This window comes from Odocoileus virginianus, chromosome 8 (genome assembly GCF_023699985.2).
Source record: "Odocoileus virginianus isolate 20LAN1187 ecotype Illinois chromosome 8, Ovbor_1.2, whole genome shotgun sequence".
In the NCBI taxonomy this organism is placed as follows: Eukaryota; Metazoa; Chordata; class Mammalia; order Artiodactyla; family Cervidae; genus Odocoileus; species Odocoileus virginianus.
In genome coordinates, this window is record NC_069681.1 from 1,696,861 (window position 1) to 1,714,700 (window position 17,840).

Genomic DNA, 17,840 nt, shown 5'->3' on the forward strand with positions numbered 1-17,840 from the left:
AAATAAGCTCAAAATTTAAACTGTTACACCCATTAGGGGTTTTTTATTTAAAATAAAAGTTCGAAAAGGTCTTTTGAAGGATTTTTTAAAATATAATTCTGAACTAATTTTCAGAAAACAAAGGAAAAAAATGTTAGGGAAAAAGTTATTTTCTGAATTAATGTTATATTAAAAGATGTTTTTCATCTTATGTGTTCTAAATTGTTCACATACAGCCTCCCTTTTCCACCCATGTACATTAACAGACATTCTGGAATTAAAGACGTTGGCAATTTTTTAAGGGATATCAACTTTACAGTAACAGTGGAAAGGACTGTTTTCTGTTCAAAAGTATCAAGTTTAGAGTATACCCTCAGGGGGGTCCCAAGATAGCAGATAAATAGGACAGGGAGACCACGTTCTCCACTATAAATTCATCAAAAGATCATCTGAATGTTGGACAATTTCCACAAAACAACTTGTGAATGCTTGTGGAGGACACCAGACACCCAGAACGGCAGCCCAATCTCTTTGAAAGGAGGTAGGACAAAAAATATAAAAGGCAAAACAGAGACAAAGGATTTAGGGAAAGAGATCTGTCCTGGGGAGAAAGTCATGAAGGAGAAGTTTCCACACAACAGGAAACCCTCTCACAGGGAGGTCAGTGGGGAGCTTTGGAATCTGAGGGCAATGTAACAGGAAGAAAAAATACACAGAATAAGCGCCTAACCGCAACTACCAGTGGAAAAGCAGCTCAGACACTCGCACTAGCCAGCAGTGAGTGGCGGCCGGGCAGGGAGGTGTGGGCTGCACTGTCAGTCCTTAGGGTGAGGACCGGGCTTGAATGCCCTGAAGACAATCTGAGGGGGGCCTAATGTGGCATAGCAACCCAAATCGCGGCATTGCCAGGGAAACAGAAAAAAAGAAAAAGACCTTTCCCTCTAAAGGTTCTGACGCTTCATGGTGACCCCTGGCACACTCATAGAACAAAGGCTTCTGCCCTAGCAAATACCAAAGGAGAACAAGCCAGCTGCTGTTTAGGGCCCTCCCTTCCAGGAGGCAGAGATGCAAGTGTGTGACAGCCAGAGCCGGAAGGCAAGGGGCCACTGCAATCTCAGCACCAGTTGAGACTGCATCAAACTCTTCCACCAAACCGTGAGCAGGCTGCCAGTTGCTAACCACATCTTCCTGGGATCCTGAATGGCTGACATCTGCCAGGAGGGTTGCAGCCTGAGATCAGCTCCCCAGAGGAGACACACGGCACACCCGGGACTGCACCTCGGTGGTACACCCAGCAAACCGAGCGGCCGGGCCCAGGGAGGGACGTAAGACACACAGCAAACATGGGACAGTGCTCTTGCCAAGCAACCAGCCACCTGAGCTGCCTGGACCTGGAAGGGGCACAAAACGTACAGCTCAGCTGCGTCTGTGCCCCTGCAGGGCACCTGAAACTCAGCGGCTTAGACCCGGAAATGTACACACAAGGTCCACTTGGGACAGCGCCGCAGAGCACCCTGGAGCCTGAGCAGTGCGGACTGGCAAGTACATGCCGCCCGCCTGTGGCAAACCAAGCGTGGTCCCTCCACTGCGAGCACTCTCCACACATGCAATGTCCCTCCCTCTGCACAGGACAACCAAACAAGTGAGCCTAATTAAGTGGCCACCTTCATCCCCTCGAACCAGAGCGGAACTTATACCCTGAAGAGACTTGCGAAAGAAGCAGCCAAAATAAACAAAGAAGGGGGAAACACCCTGGAGGGGACAAGGTCAACAAACTAAAATCCTACAGTAAATGCTGGGACTGCACATCTGAGGGGCACCTGTAGACCTTGAGAAGAAGTACAAGCCGGAACAAGGGTCTATCTGACCCTGAACTGACCCCACTGCCCACAACAGTGCCAGAGAAATCCCCAGAGACATTTTTACTATTATCACTTTGTAATTTAAAAAAAAAATTATTTATTCAATAAATAATAAATAATATTATTTATTATTATTTTCATTTTTATAGCCTACTATTACCTTTCTGGATAAAAAGAAAGACCCATTTTTTTTTTCTTTTTTTTTTTTTTTCCCCATCCCAGTCCCCTCTCCCACCTCCCTCTCCACCCGATCCCTCTGGGTCTTCCCAGTGCACCAGGCCCGAGCACTTGTCTCATGTACCCAACCTGAGTTGGTTATCTGTTTCACCCTAAATAATATACATGTTTCAATGCTGTTCTTTTGAAACATCCCACCCTTGCCTTCTCCCAGAGTCCACAAGTCTGTTTTATACATCTGAGTCTCTTTTTCTGTTTTACATATAGGGTTATCGTTATCATCTTTCTAAAGTCCATATATATGTGTTAGTATACTGTAATGGTCTTTATCTTTCTGGCTTACTTCGCTCTGTATAATGGGCTCCAGTTTCATCCATCTCATTAGAACTGATTCAAATGAATTCTTTTTAATGGCTGAGTAATATTCCATGGTGTATATGTACCACAGCTTCCTCATCCATTCGTCTGCTGATGGGCATCTGGGTTGCTTCCATGTCCTGGCTATTATAAACAGTGCTGCGATGAACATTGGGGTGCACGTGTCTCTTTCAGATCTGGTTTCCTTGGTGTGTATGCCCAGAAGTGGGATTGCTGGGTCATATGGCAGTTCTATTTCCAGCTTTTTAAGAAAACTCCACACTGTTTTCCATAGTGGCTGTACTAATTTGCATTCCCACCAACAGTGTAAGAGAGTTCCCTTTTCTCCACACCCTCTCCAGCATTTATTGCTTGTAGACTTTTGGATAGCAGCCATCCTGACTGGCGTATAATGGTACCTCATTGTGGTTTTGATTTGCATTTCTCTGATAATGAGTGATGTTGAGCATCTTTTCATGTGTTTGTTAGCCATGTGTATGTCTTCCTTGGAGAAATGTCTGTTGAGTTCTTTGGCCCATTTTTTGATTGGATCATTTATTTTTCTGGAGTTGAGCTGGAGGAGTTGCTTGTATATTTTTGAGATTAATCCTTTGTCTGTTGCTTCGTTTGCTATTATTTTCTCCCAATCTGAGGGCTGTCTTTTCACCTTGCTTATAGTTTCCTTTGTTGTGCAAAAGCTTTTAAGTTTCATTAGGTCCCATTTGTTTATTTTTGCTTTTATTTCTGAAATTCTGGGATGTGGGTCATAGAGGATCCTGCTGTGATTTATGTCGGAGAGTGTTTTGCCTATGTTCTCCTCTAGGAGTTTGATAGTTTCTGGTCTTACATGAAAGACCCATTTTTTAAAACAAATTCCATATATATATATTTTTCATTTTTCTGACTTATTTTCTTTTGTATTATTTATATTGAATTTTTGAGAGTCAAATCTCTACTCTAATTTTTAATCTTTGCTTTTTTATATTTGCTATCAATTTTGTACCTTTAGGAATCTAATCTTCATTATCCATTTTCACTAAGGGACTTGATTACTGGCTTGACTGCTCTCTCCCCTTTTAACTCTTCCTTTTCGCCTCCCGGTCATGTCTATCCCCTTTCTCCCTCTTCTTTTGTTTATAAAACTCTATGAATCTCTCCGGGTGTTCCTGGCTGTGCAGAGTTGCTTCACCATTAACCTAGGGGTTCTATCTTCTGTGCTGTATGGATGGAGAAGTCTTGACACTCTTGTAGGAGGAGGACCAAAACCCTAAGGCAGGAGGCTCAACTCCAGAACTTTAGAATATCAGAAAACTCTTGACTCCAGGGAACATTAATAGACAAGAGCCCACCAAAAGTCTCCATAACTACACAGAAACCAAGCTCCACCCAAGAGCCAACAAGCTAACTAAGCTAATTAACACCACACTAATTCTCCAAAAAAAACACAACCCTGAACATTAAAAGATGGGCTGCCCAAAGCCATACCAAACCCACAGACATCCCCAAACTCACTACTGGACACTTGATTGCAGTCCAGGGAGAAGAAATCCAGTTCCACCCATCAGAACACAGACACAAGTTCCCCCAAGGAAACCCAGAAAAGCCACTGGTCCAACCCCACCCACAGGGAGCAGACTTCAAAATTAAGAGGAACCACAACCTCCTAACCTTCAGAAAGGAAACCCCAAACACAGCAATCTAAACAAAATGAAAAGGCAGAGAAATATTCATCAGGTGAAGGAATGTGACAAAAACCCATCAAACCAAACAAAAGAGGAGATAGGGGGTCTACCTGAAAAAAAATTCAGGATAATGATAGTTAAGATGGTCCAAAATCTTGAAAACAAAATGGAATTACAGATAAACAGACTAGAGACAAGGATTGAGAAGAAGAAATGTTTAACCAGGACCTAGAAGAAATTAAGAAGGGTCAATCAATAATGGGCAATGCAATAACTGAGATTAAAAACAATCTGCAGGGAACCAACAGTAGAAAAACTGAGGTAGAAGAGAGGATAAGTGAGGTGGAAGACACAATGGTGGAAATAAATGAAGCAGAGAGTTAAAAAAGAAAAAAGAAAAAAAGAAATGAGGACAACCTCAGAGACCTCTGGGATGATGTTAAACGTCACTATATTCGAATCATAGGTGTCCCAGAAGAAGACAAAAAGAAAGGGATAAGAAAAAACTTGAGGAGATAATAGTCAAAAACTTCGCTAAAATGGGGAAGGAAAAGTCATCTAAGTACAAGAAACCCAGAGAGACCCAATACAGGATAAACCCAAGGTGAAATGCCCGAAGACACATATTAAACAAACTAACAAAAATTAAACACAAAGAGCAAATATTAAAAGCAGCAAGGGAAAAGCAACAAATAACACACAAGGGGATAAGAATAAAAGCTGATCTGTCAATAGAAATTCTTCAGACCAGAAAAGAATAGCAGGACATACTTAAAGTGATGAAAGAGAAAAACCTACAACCAAGATTACTCTACCCAACAAGGATCTCATTCCGATATGAAGCAGAAATCAAACGTTTTACAGACAAGCAAAAGCTGACAGAATTCAGCACACCAAACCAGCTCTTCAACAAATGTTAAAGGATCCTCTCTAAAGAGGAAACACAGAAAGGGTTTACAAAAACAAACCCAAAACAATAAAGGAAAGGGTAAAGGGATCATACTTATCAATAATTACCTTAAATGTAAAGAAAGTTACCTAAAATAATTACCTTAAATGAAAAGAAAATTTTGGGGTTAAACACACCAACCAAGAGACAGACTGGCCAAGTAGATACAAACGCAAGGCCCCTATATATGCTGTCTACAATAGACCACCTCAAACCTAGGGACACATACAGACTGAAAGTGAAGAGCTGGAGATATTTCATGCAAATGGAGACCAAAAGAAAGCAGAAGAAGCAATACTCATATCAGATAAAATAGACTTTGAAATAAAGACCATGATGAGAGACAAAGGACACTACATAATGATCAAAGGATCAATCCAAGAAGAAAATATAACAATTATAAATATATACGCACACAACATAGGAGCACCTCAATACATAAGGCAAATGCTAACAAGTATGCAACGGGAAATTAACAGTAACAGTAATAATGGGGACTTTAATACCCCACTCACACCCATGAATAGATCAACAAAACAAAATTAGCAAGGAAACACAAGCTTTAAATGATACAGTAGACCAGTTAGACCTCATTGATATCTACAGGGCATTTCAACCAAAAACAATGGATTTCACCTTTTTCTCAAGAGCACATGGAACATTCTCCAGGATAGATCACATTCTAGGCCACAAATCGAGCTGTAGTAAATTTTTAAAACTTGAAATCATTTCAAGCATCTTTTCTGATCACAATGCAGTAAGATTAGATATCAACTACATGAAAAAAACTATTAAAAAAACAAAAAACATACTGAGGCTAAACAACACATGTCTGAGCAACAGATCACGGTAGAAATAAAAAAGTAAATCAAAATATGCATAGAAAGAAATAAAAGTGAAAACACAACAATCTAAAACCTATGGGATTCAGTAAAACCAGTGCTAAGAGGGATATTCATGGCAATACAAGCCTACCTCAAGAAACAAGAGAAACATCAAACAAACAACCTAACTTTACACCTAAAATAACTAGAAAAGGAAGAACACAAAAACACCAAAGTTAGGAGAAGGAAACAAATCACAAAAATTAGAGCAGGAAAAAATGAAAAAGAAATGAAGGAGACTCTAGCAAAGATCAACAAAACTAAAAGATGGTTCTTTGAGAAGATAAATAAAATAGACAAACCATTAGCCAGACTCATCAAGAAAAAAAGGGAGAAGAATCAAATCAACAAAATTAGACATGAAAATGGAGAAATCACAACAGACAACACAGAAATACAAAAGATCATGAGACTACTATGAGCTACTATATGCTGATAAAATGGATAACTTGGAAGAAATGGACAAATAACCTTCCAAAACTGAACCAGGAAGAAATAGAGAATCTGAACAGACAAATCAGAAGCACGGAAATCGAAACTATAATCAAAAATATTCCAACAAACAAAAGCCCAGGACCACATGGCTTCACAGCTGAATTCCACCAAAAATTTGGAGAACAGCTAACACCTATCCTACTCAAACTCTTCCAGAAATTTACAGAGGACGGTAAACTCCCAAACTCATTCTATGAGGCCACCATCACCCTAATACCAAAACTAGATAAAGATGCCACAAAAAAAGTGGAGAGGGAGGTGGGAGGGGGGATCAGGATGGGGAATACATGTAAATCCATGGCTGATTCATGTCAATGTATAACAAAAACCACTACAATACTGCAATATTGTAAAGTAATTAGCCTCCAACTAATAAAAATAAATGGAAAAAAATTAAAAATAAATAAATAAATACCAAAGGCGAGATTAAAAAAAAAGAGAAAATTACAGGCCAATATCACTGACGAACATAGATGCAAAAATCCTCAAGAAAATTCTAGCAAACAGAATTCAACAACATATTAAAAGGATCATATATCATGAACAAGTGGGCTTTATTCCAGGGGTGCAAGGATTCTTCAATATTCACAAATCAATCAATGTGATATACCATATTAACAAATTGAAAGATAAAAGCCATTATATTATCTGAATAGATACAGAGGAAGCTTTTGACAAAATTCAACTCCCATTTATGATAAAAATTCTCCAGAAAGCAGGCACAGAGGAACATACCTCAACCTAATAAAAGCCATATATGACAAACCCACAGCAAACATTATCCTCAATGGTGAAAAACTGAAAGCATTTCCTCTAAAATCAGGAAAAAGACAAGGGTGCCACTCTCACCACTACTATTCAACATAGTTTTGGAAGCCACAGCAATCAGAGAAAAAGAAATAAAAGGAATCCAGGTTGGAAAAGAAGTAAAACTCTCACTGTTTGCAGGTGACATGATCCTCTACGTAGTAAATCCTAAAGGTATAGCCAGAAAACTGCTAGAGCTAATCAATTAATATGGAGAAGGAAATAACAACCCACTCCAGTATTCCTGCCTATAGAATCCTGTGGACAAAAGAGCCTGATGGGCTGTTGTCCATAGGGTCACACAGAGTCGGACACGACTGAAGCGACTTAGCAGCAGCAGCAGCAATCAATAAATACAGTAAAGTTGAAGGATATAAAATTAATACATAGAAATCCCTTGCATTCCTATACACTAAGAATGAAAAAACAGAAAGAGAAATTAAGGAAACAATCCTATTAATCATTGCAATGAAAAGAATAAAATACTTAGGGAAAAACAAAGAAATGGGACCTAAATAAACTTAAAAGCTTTTGCACAATGAAGGAAACTATAAGCAAGGTGAAAAGGCAGGCTTAAGAATGGGAGAAAATAATAGCAAATGAAACAACTGACAAAAATTAATCTCCAAAATAAATAAGCAGCTCACGTAGCTCAATACCAGAAAAACAAATAACCCAATCAGAAAGTGGGCCAAAGAATTAAACAGACATTTCTCCAAAGAAAACATACAGATGGCTGATAAACACATGAAAAGATGCTCAACATCACTCATTATTAGAGAAATGCAAACCAAAACCATGAAGTATCATTTCACACTGGTCAAAATGGCCACCATCAAAAAGTTGACAAACAATAAATGCTGAAGAGGAAGTGGAAAAAAGGGAACCCTCTTACACAGTTGGTAGGAATGCAAACTGGTACAGTCACTATGGAGAACAGTGTGGAGATTCCTTAAAAACTTGCAATCTGGTAAAGAACTGCCATATGACCTAGCAATCGCACTGCTGGGCATCCACACTGAGGAAACCAGAATTGAAAGAGACCCCAATGATCATCGCAGTACTGTTTACAACAGCCAGGACATGGAAGAAACCTAGATGTCCATGGACAGACAAATGGATAAGGAAGTTGTGGTACATATACACAATGGAATATTCAGTTCAGTTCAGTTCATTTCAGTTGCTCAGTTGTGTCCAACTCTTTGCGAACCCATGAATCGCAGCACGCTGGCCTCCCTGTCCATCACCAACTCCCGGAGTTTACTCAAACCCATGTCCATCAAGTTGGTGATGCCATCCAACCATCTCATCCTCTGTTGTCCCCTTCTCCTCCTGCCCCCAATCCCTCCCAGCATCAGGGCTTTTTCCAATGAGTCAGCTCATTACTCAGCTATAAAGAGAACACTTTTGAGGCAGTTCTAATGAGGTAGATGAAACTGGAGCCTATTAGACAGAGTAAAGTAAGTCAGAAAGAGAAACAGAAATACCATATATTAACAAATATATACAGAATTTAGAAAGATGGTAACGATGATCCTTTATGAAAGACACCAAAAGAGGTGAAGAGTCTCTGATTCTCCAGGTCCAGTTCTAGGGTCAACAGGAAGTCATGACCTCTGACTTCCTCTAATGCCTTCTCTTTCAGTATCCTCAAAGGTAAGTTCTAAAGTTGAATTTAAAGATACTTGCAGATCTGTAGTCAAAGTGTTCTCCCTATTACAAAAGCCTCCTTCCCTGTATTACAAGAGACATTTCCCCAATGTGTAATAATTCTTTTAAACAAAATCTCTTTACTAAAAATATTAAAAAATAAATAAAGTACACCCTCTTCTGGAAGTTAAAAAATTTCAAAATTTAAACTACATAAAATATAAGAAGTGTGAACTATATTTATTTTCATATTTTCCTCAAGTGAGTTTAAATCTAATGCAATATTATATGCATTGGCAATAAGGAGAAGAAATGTTCTCTCTAGCCATATTTTAATCAAAGACAAAAAGAAAATTGATAGGCTAACTATTAACTCAAAAGTTTTAATATAATAAAGTCAGTCAGTTCAGTACAGTTCAGTCGCTCAGTCATGTCCGACTCTTTGTGACCCCATGAACCACAGCACACCAGGCCTCCCTGTCGCTCACCAACTCCCAGGGTCCACCCAAACCCATGTCCATTGAGTCGCTGATGCCATCCAACAATCTCATCCTCTGTCGTCCCTTCTCCTCCTGCCCTCAATCTTTCCCAGCATCAGGGTCTTTTCCAATTAGTCAACTCTTCACATCAGGTAGCCAAAATATTGGAGTTTCAGCTTCAACATCAGTCCTTGCAATGAACACACCCAGGACTAAACTTCTTTAGGATGGATGGTTGGATCTCCTTGCAGTCTAAGGGACTCTCAAGAGTCTTTTCCAACACCACAGTTCAAAAGCATCAATTCTTAGGCACTCAGCTTTCTTTACAGTCCAACTCACATCCATACATGACCACTGGAAAAACCACAGCCTTGGCTAGATGGACCTTTGTTGACAAAGTAATGTCTCTGCTTTTTAATATGCTGTCTAGGTTGGTCATAACTTTCCTTCCAAAGAGTAAGCGTCTTTTAATTTCATGGCTGCAATCACCATCTGCAGTGATTTTGGAGACCAGAAAAATAAAGTCAGCCGCACTGTTTCCCCATCTATTTGCCATGAAGTGTTGACACCAGATGCCATGATCTTAGTTTGCTGAATGTTGAGCTGTAAGCCAACTTTTTCACTCTCCTCTTTTACTTTCATCAAGAGGCTCTTTAGTTCTTCTTCACTTTCTGCCATAAGGGTTAGCCATGCCATGTGGGACCACCCAAGACGGATGGATCATGGTGGAGAGGTCTGACTGGAGAAGGGAATAGCAAATCACTTCAGTATTCTTGCCTTGAGAAACCCATGAACAATATGAAAAGGCAAAAAGATAGGACACTGAAAGATGAACTCCCCATGTCAGTAGGTACCCAATATGCTACTGGAAATCAGTGGAGAAATAACTCCAGAAAGAATGAAGGGATGGAGCCAAAGCAAAAACAACACCCAGTTGTGGATCAGACTGGTGACAGAAGCAAGGTTCGATGCTGTAAAGAGCAATATTGCATAGGAACCTGGAATGTTAGCTCCATGAATCAAGGCAAATTGGAAGTGGTCAAACAGGAGATGGCAAGAGTGAACATCAACATTCTAGGAATTCGCAAACTAAGATGGACTGTAATGGATGAATTTAACTCAGATGACCATTATATCTACTACTGTGGGCAGGAATCTCTTAGAAGAAATGGGAGTAGCCATCATGGTCAACAAAACAGTCCGAAATGCAGTACTTGGATGAAATCTCAAAAACGACAGAGTGATCTCCGTTCGTTTCCATACATGTCAACCATACAATATCACAGTAATCCAAGCCTATGTCCCGGCCAGTAACGCTGAAGAAGCTGAAGTTGAACAGTTCTACGAAGACCTACAAGATCTTCTAGAACTAACACCCAAAAAAGATGTCCTTTTCATTATAGGGAACTGGAATGCAAAAGTAGGAATTCAAGAAACACCTGGAGTAACAGGCAAATTTGGCCTTGGAGTACAGAATGAAGCAGGGCAAAGGCTAATAGAGTTCTGCCAAGAGAATGCACTGGTCATAGCAAACAGCCTCTTCCAACAACACAAGTGAAGACTACACATGGACATCACGAGATGGTCGACACTGAAATCAGATTAATTATATTCTTTGCAGCCAAAGATGGAGAAGCTCTATACAGTCAGCAAAAACAAGACCTGGAGCTGACTATGGCTCAGATCATGAACTCCTTATTGCCGAATTCAGACTGAAATCTAAGAAAGTGGAGAAAAACACTAGACCATTCAGGTATGACCTAAATCAAATCCCTTAGGATGATACAGTGGAAGTGAGAAATAGATTTAAGGGACTAGATCTGATGGACAGAGTGCCTGATGAACTACGGATGGAGGTTCATGACATTGTACAGGAGACAGGAATCAAGACCATCCCCAAGAAAAAGAAATGCAAAAAAGCAAAATGGCTGTCTGAGAAAGCCTTACAAATAGCTGTGAAAAGAAGGGAAGCGAAAAGCAAAGGAGAAAAGGAAAGATATACCCATTTCAATGCAGAGTTCCAAAGAATATCAAGGAGAGACAAGAAAGCCCTCCTTAGCAATCAAATATAATAAAATGCTATGGCATCATTGGAGAATGAGAGCAAAATCTGTTTATATGTATGAAAAATAAATTTAACAAGCTGTTACTTTCTACATTATAAAATATTATACCTTTAAGTACTATCATTCTGACAAAGAAAAAAAGCTTCTTTGTTATAAAAAGACTTTTATGTAATATCTTTTGTTACATATTAGTTCAATACGTATTTTTAACAAAGAGAAAAAGAAATATGAAAAGACATTTACACTTAATTTCTTGAGTAAACATGTTCCCAAGTTGACAAATTTCTACACTATATTTACTAGTATTTTGCCCACAAAGAAATAATTCTGTTATAAATTGAGCCTTAGAGAATACAATTGGGCTTCCCTGGTGGCTCAGTGGTAAAGAATTCACCTGCCAATGCAGGAGATATGAGTTGGATCCCTGGGTCAGGAAGATCCCCTGGAAAAGGAAATGGCAACCCACTCCAGTATTCTTGCCTGGAAAATCCCATGGACAAGAGGAACCTGGCAGGCTACAGTCCATCGGGTCGCAAAGGAGTAGGACATGACTTACCGACTAAAAACAACAACAAAAGAAGAAGGGCTAGGATCTTTCAAGAATATAATTAGAGAAAAGAGACAAAAATTACACCTAAGTTTCTGTTATGAAATAAAATTCTAAGTTGAAATAAGCCAACCTTTAACAACAATAAGCTACTGATTCAGAATAAACTTTTTCTTTTATTTTTGTTAATGCCATTAAAATAAAGTTATTTAAACCAAAGGCATATTATGGTTCTTATAATGTTCATCATTTTCTTTATTCTACTACTCACAATATTTTAGCCTAGAGAGTGACATATGTTTAGCCTTTGCTGTCCAACAGAGTCCACTAACCATATAAAACTTTTACAATTTCCATTTAAATTAACTAACATTTAGTAAAATTAAAAGTTCAATTCTTCAGTCGCACAGACCTCATTTTGAGTATTCTATACCTGCATAACACAAATACAGACTATCCTACACCACTGCAAAAAGTTCTATTAGACAATCAGTGAAGATCTAGACCTATGTGAACCAAAATGATTCTACGGAGTGTACAATTCACTTAAGTGTGGGATGAAAACAACTGTTTCTATTTAATTCTTAGTTAACAAAGAAATTAAATATTATTAATACTTTATAATCAGAGCAACAAGGGCACCCTCACTCAGTCCATATGATTTATAGGCACAAGGCATCTTAATAGAATTTGGAAAAATCTACATCACAGGGGTATTGACATGGCACCTTGAGTGGTTTGTTTGTTTCCATTGTACTATGACAAACTGACATTTATTTGCACGCAGTTAAATGAATATACTGGTAATGTGACCTAGTTTTAACCATTAATGATCACAAAAATGAAAGTGGTTTTAAAAGATTCTGCCAAAGAAACACAAATTGAAGACAATGACAACCACACAGAGCAGGACTGTTTTTGCTCATCTCCTACAACTGATTGATCATGAGAACAAAAAGCTAGAAGTGCTAGGGAAGAACACTTGCTCCCAACTCCATGTTTCCTAGCAAGCAGCAAATTTATTTCATTACTCCAACTCTTGGCTTCCCTGGTGGCTCAGCTGGTAAAGAATCCACCTGCAATTCAGGAGACCTGGGTTCGATCCCTGGGTAAGGAAGATCCCCTGGAGAAGGGAACAGCTACCCACTCCAGTATTCTGGCCTGGAGAATTCCACAGACTGTTTAGTCCATGGGGTCACAAAGAGTCAGACACAAATGAGCAACTTTCACTTTCACTCCAACTCTCAGCCTCTTCATCTCTTCTAATGAATTAAATAGTGGCCCTGCCAAAAGATGGGTCCACATGAAACCTGTAAACATAGTCCTATTTGGAAAAAGGGACTTGATATATCTAATTAAGATCAGTATCTAAAGATGAGATGATCCTGGATTAGGAGAAACACAATGATGAGTGTCTTTAGAAGAGAAGGAGAAATAAACACAAAGACACTGGGTACAAAGGCCATTGAAGAAAAAAAATGGAGGCAGAAGTTGGAGTTACACATCTAGGAGCCAAAGAACACCAAAGACTGCCCACAGCTACTGGAAGCTATGAGGAGAGCATAAAACAGACTCTCCTTCAGAGCCTCCAAAAGGAACCAACCCTTCTGACACCATGATTTCAGACTTCTGCCTCACAGACCATGAAAGAATAAATCTGTTATTGTATGCCACCAAGTTTGTGGGAATTTGATACAAAAGCTTCAGGAGACTAACATACCCATTTATGGAATTACTTATCTGATTGGGAAGAATATACTGTAAATGTTGGGCTCATCTTTACCCTTCATTTCTTGGGATCTAAGTAGGGACCCTGAAGAGAAAGTACCTACTCAGCCTCTTCACTGTACTGGCATTGCCATAGTAAATGTATAAATCTGCAAGGTTTATGCTTCAATTAATGCATCTATTTGTCTCTCCTACAAGCTATATCTTCCAAACTAATTTTTGTCAATGGTAAAGTTGATCGGGAAGATCCCTGGAGTAGAAAATGACAACCCACCATGGAGCCACATAGACTCAGACACGACTAAGCAACTACGCACAGCACATTTCGGCCCACATTTGCCACTCCTTTCCTTCTCAATCAATTCAAAACCAAAGTAAAACAGGAGGAACTATTGATTAGACTCTCCTGAGAAACTCCTGAATTACACAGTCTTTTATAGTCGATTCTCAATTGAAACAACAGGTCTTAAGACTAATTCCACACAATTCAGAAAGATTCCAAAATATAAATAAAAGATCAGATAAAATTATTTTTTCAGTATAATGTTTATAATATGCAATTAATTATACAAAGCAGTCAAAAAATAGGGAAGTACTAGATCTAAATAAAACAAAGAATAAAATGCAAACTTTTTAAAAATCCTAACTTTAACCCTGTATCTAAAAGCATCCACAAAACTGTATGAGAACTAACTTGCAACTCCTTCAATTAGTGTCAAGAGCAACCCTGAAGTAAAGAATTGCCGGCAATGCAGGAGACCCAGGTTTAATACCTGGGTCAGGAAGATCCCCTTGAGAAGGAAATGGCAACCCACTCCAGTATTCTTGCCTGGAGAATCCCACGGACAGAGGAGCCTGGCAGGTTACAGTCCATGAGGTCTCAAGAGTCAGACATGACTTAGTGACTAAACCACCACCAACTCAAAGAAACCAAATACAACAAAGTATATATTATGTGATTCCATTCATGGGAAGTGTCAAAAGGCATGTTTATAGAGACATAAAAGAATGCAGATGTATTATCAAGAACAATAAGTTGTTGTTACTCAGTAGCTAGCCTATGTCCAACTTAGGCTTCCCTGTTCTTCACCACTTCCAGAGTTCACTCAAACTCATGTTCATTGAAGAATAATAAGTACAGGGTAGCAAATTTAAAATTAACATACAACTATCAATTACCTTTCTGTGTACTAATAACAGAGAAAAAAACAGTATTTTTTTTAAAATAACATTTACAACAACAAAAATAGGAAGTTCCAGTTATAAAGCTTGCTAAAGATACACAACCTATATACTTTCAATAAATTGTGAAGGGCTTCCCTCATGGTACAGTGGGTAAGAATCTACCTGGCAATGCAGGGGACTCGGGTTCGATCCCTGGTCTGGGAAGATGCCACAACTACTGAGCCTGCATTCTAGAGCCCACCTAGACCAGTGAGCCACTACTACTAAGGCTGTGTACTGCAAGTGCTGAAGCCCACGCACCCAGGGCCCGTGCTCCACAACGAGAGATATGCTGCTTAGTCACCATGTGGTGTCCATCGCTTCAGTGACTCCGTGCAACGCAGGAGGCGCCTCTCCACACTGGCATTACCAACTGAGCTCCACCTCCTGCCAGACTGGCAGGGGTATGAGATTCTCACACGAGCAAGAAACCAGCTGTGAACTGTGCATGTGACGGATCTAGGCTGTGCGAGAGAATCATCCTGAAACCATCTCCTCCACTAAACCGACCCCTGGTGTCAGAAAGATTGGCTGGTAGAGCTTATAATCATCCATTGCAGGAATTTTTATATTAAAAATAGTGGCAAATACTACATATATGGGCTTTATTTTTTCCTCTTTAGAAAGGCAGCTAACCAGCATTTCACTAATAAATATTAGCAGATTCAATGCAATTTCAATCAAAACTCTGACCCATTTTAACAAACTTCATCATTTGATTGTAAAATCTTTCTTGGGGAAGGGGGTCATTAGGGACAGAATAGCCTGAAGAAGAATAACATATTTTACAACCCCCAAATTATGAAAATGTCATAATATCAAGGGCCACAAAAGACACAAATCAATGGGACCTGCATATACTACTGATGGCAATACAAATTAGTACAACCACTTTGAAAAATAATCTGGTAAAGTTGAATGCTGGCTTACTCTAGCATACAATGACTCAATTCCTCATTGTATTTCCTTAAGAATATAAGGGAACATGCATCAGGAAAAATATATGTTTGTTCCTAGAATCAGTAGTAGTGCATCTATTATTTAAAGAAAAAAAGAGGAAAAAAGAAACACATCTAAATATCCATCAACAGGAAAATGAATAAACTATGTGTGTTTAAATAGTTTGAAGGAAAGGAAAGTAAATTCACTCAGTCGTGTCTGATTCTTTGGGATCCCATGGACTGTAGGCTGCCAGGCTCCTCGGCCCATGGGATTCTCCAGGCAAGAATACTGGAGCAGGTTGACATTTCTTTCTCCAGGGGATCCTCCTGACCCAGGGATCACACTTGGGTCTCCAGCATGAGGCAGACCCTTTACCGTCTGAGCCACCAGGGAATCGTTTACTATTATACAAAAGAGAAAAATCAATGAATATCAGGTACTTACAAATGGACATATGTTAGAGCTATCTGAAGCAAGTTACAACAGATAAACTGTTCAGTCACTAAGTTATATCCCACTCTTTTCGACCCCATGGACTGCTGCACACTAGGCTTCCCTGTCCATCACCAACTCCCGAAGCTTGCTCAAACTCATGTCCATTCAACCATCTCACCCTCTGTCATCCTCTCTCTTCCTACCTTCAATCTTTCCCAGCATCAGGGTCTTTTCTAATGAGTCAGTTCTTCACATCAGGTGGACAACATATTGGAGTTTCAGCTTCAGCATCAGTCCTTCCAATGAACACCCAGGGCTGATCTCCTTTAGGATGGACTGGTTGGATCTCCTTGCAGTCCAAGGGACTCTCAAGAGTCTTCTCCAACACCACAGTTCAAAAGCATCAGTTCTTCTACACTCAGCTTTCTTTATATTCCAACTCTCACATACATACACGACTACTGGAAAAACCATAGCTTTAACTAGATGAACATTTGTTGGTAAAGTAACATCTCTGCTTTTTAATATGCTGTCTAGGTTAGTCAAAAGGAGCAAGCGTCTTTTAATTTCATGGCTGCAGGCACCATCTGCAGTGATTTTAGAGCTCCCTGAAATAAAGTCTGTCACTGTTTCCATTGTTTCATCTGTTTGCCATGAAGTGATGGGACAGAATGCCATGATCTTAGTTTTCTGAATGCTCAATTTTAAGCCAAATTTTTTACTCTCCTCTTTCACTTTCATCAAGAGGCTCTTTAGTTCTTCTTGGCTTTCTGCCATAAGGGTGGTACCATCTGCATATCTGAGGTTATTGGTATCTCTCCCGGCAACCTTGATTCCAGCTCGTGCTTCATCCAGCCCAGCATTCTGCATGATGTACTCTGCATACAAGTTAAATAAGCAGGATGACAATATATAGCCTTGACGTACTCCTTTCCAATTCGGAACCAGTCTGTTGTTCCATGTCCAGTTCTAACTGTTGCTTCTTGACCTGCTTACAAGTTTCTTAGGAGGCAGGTCAGGTGGTCTGGTATTCCCATCTCCTGAAGAATTTTCCACAGTTTGTTGCGATCTACATAGCGGCTTTTACTAGTATATATAGCAGTATATATGTTGGCATATATCAAATATTATATTTAAATTGCTCAAATAATTTACATAACATATTGAAAGTAAGACATTGTAGTTTACAGAAGTGGCAGGAAAATGAGAGAACTAGGTCTGTAGGTTTCGCAGCAAGAAAAACTGAAAGTCAAACCACAGAACTGGTTTGATGGCAGTGGTATGGTGATGAAACAGTTTGGGATATGAAGAATAGAGAAGAAGCTCTAATTTGTAGCATTTGCCAGTTTCCATAGCTAAATTCAAACTAGTCAATCCTAAAGGAAATCAACCCTGAATATTCACTGGAAGGACTGATGCTGAAGCTGAAGCTCCAATACTTTGTCCACCTGATACAAAGAGCTGACTCATTGGAAAAGACCCTGATGCTGGGAAAAACTGAAGGCAGGAGGAGAAGTGGACGACAGAGGATGAGATGGTTGGATGGCATCACAATGGACATGAGTTTGAGCAAACTC

The 17,840-nt window shown here is 39.4% G+C and overlaps 1 protein-coding gene across 4 annotated transcripts in view; it reads right to left on the minus strand.

Moving 5' to 3' along the window:
* Positions 1-17,840, minus strand: part of TDRD3 (tudor domain containing 3) — a 192,590-nt gene that overhangs the window by 111,270 nt on the left and 63,480 nt on the right. The gene's annotated exons all lie outside the window — the stretch shown is intronic.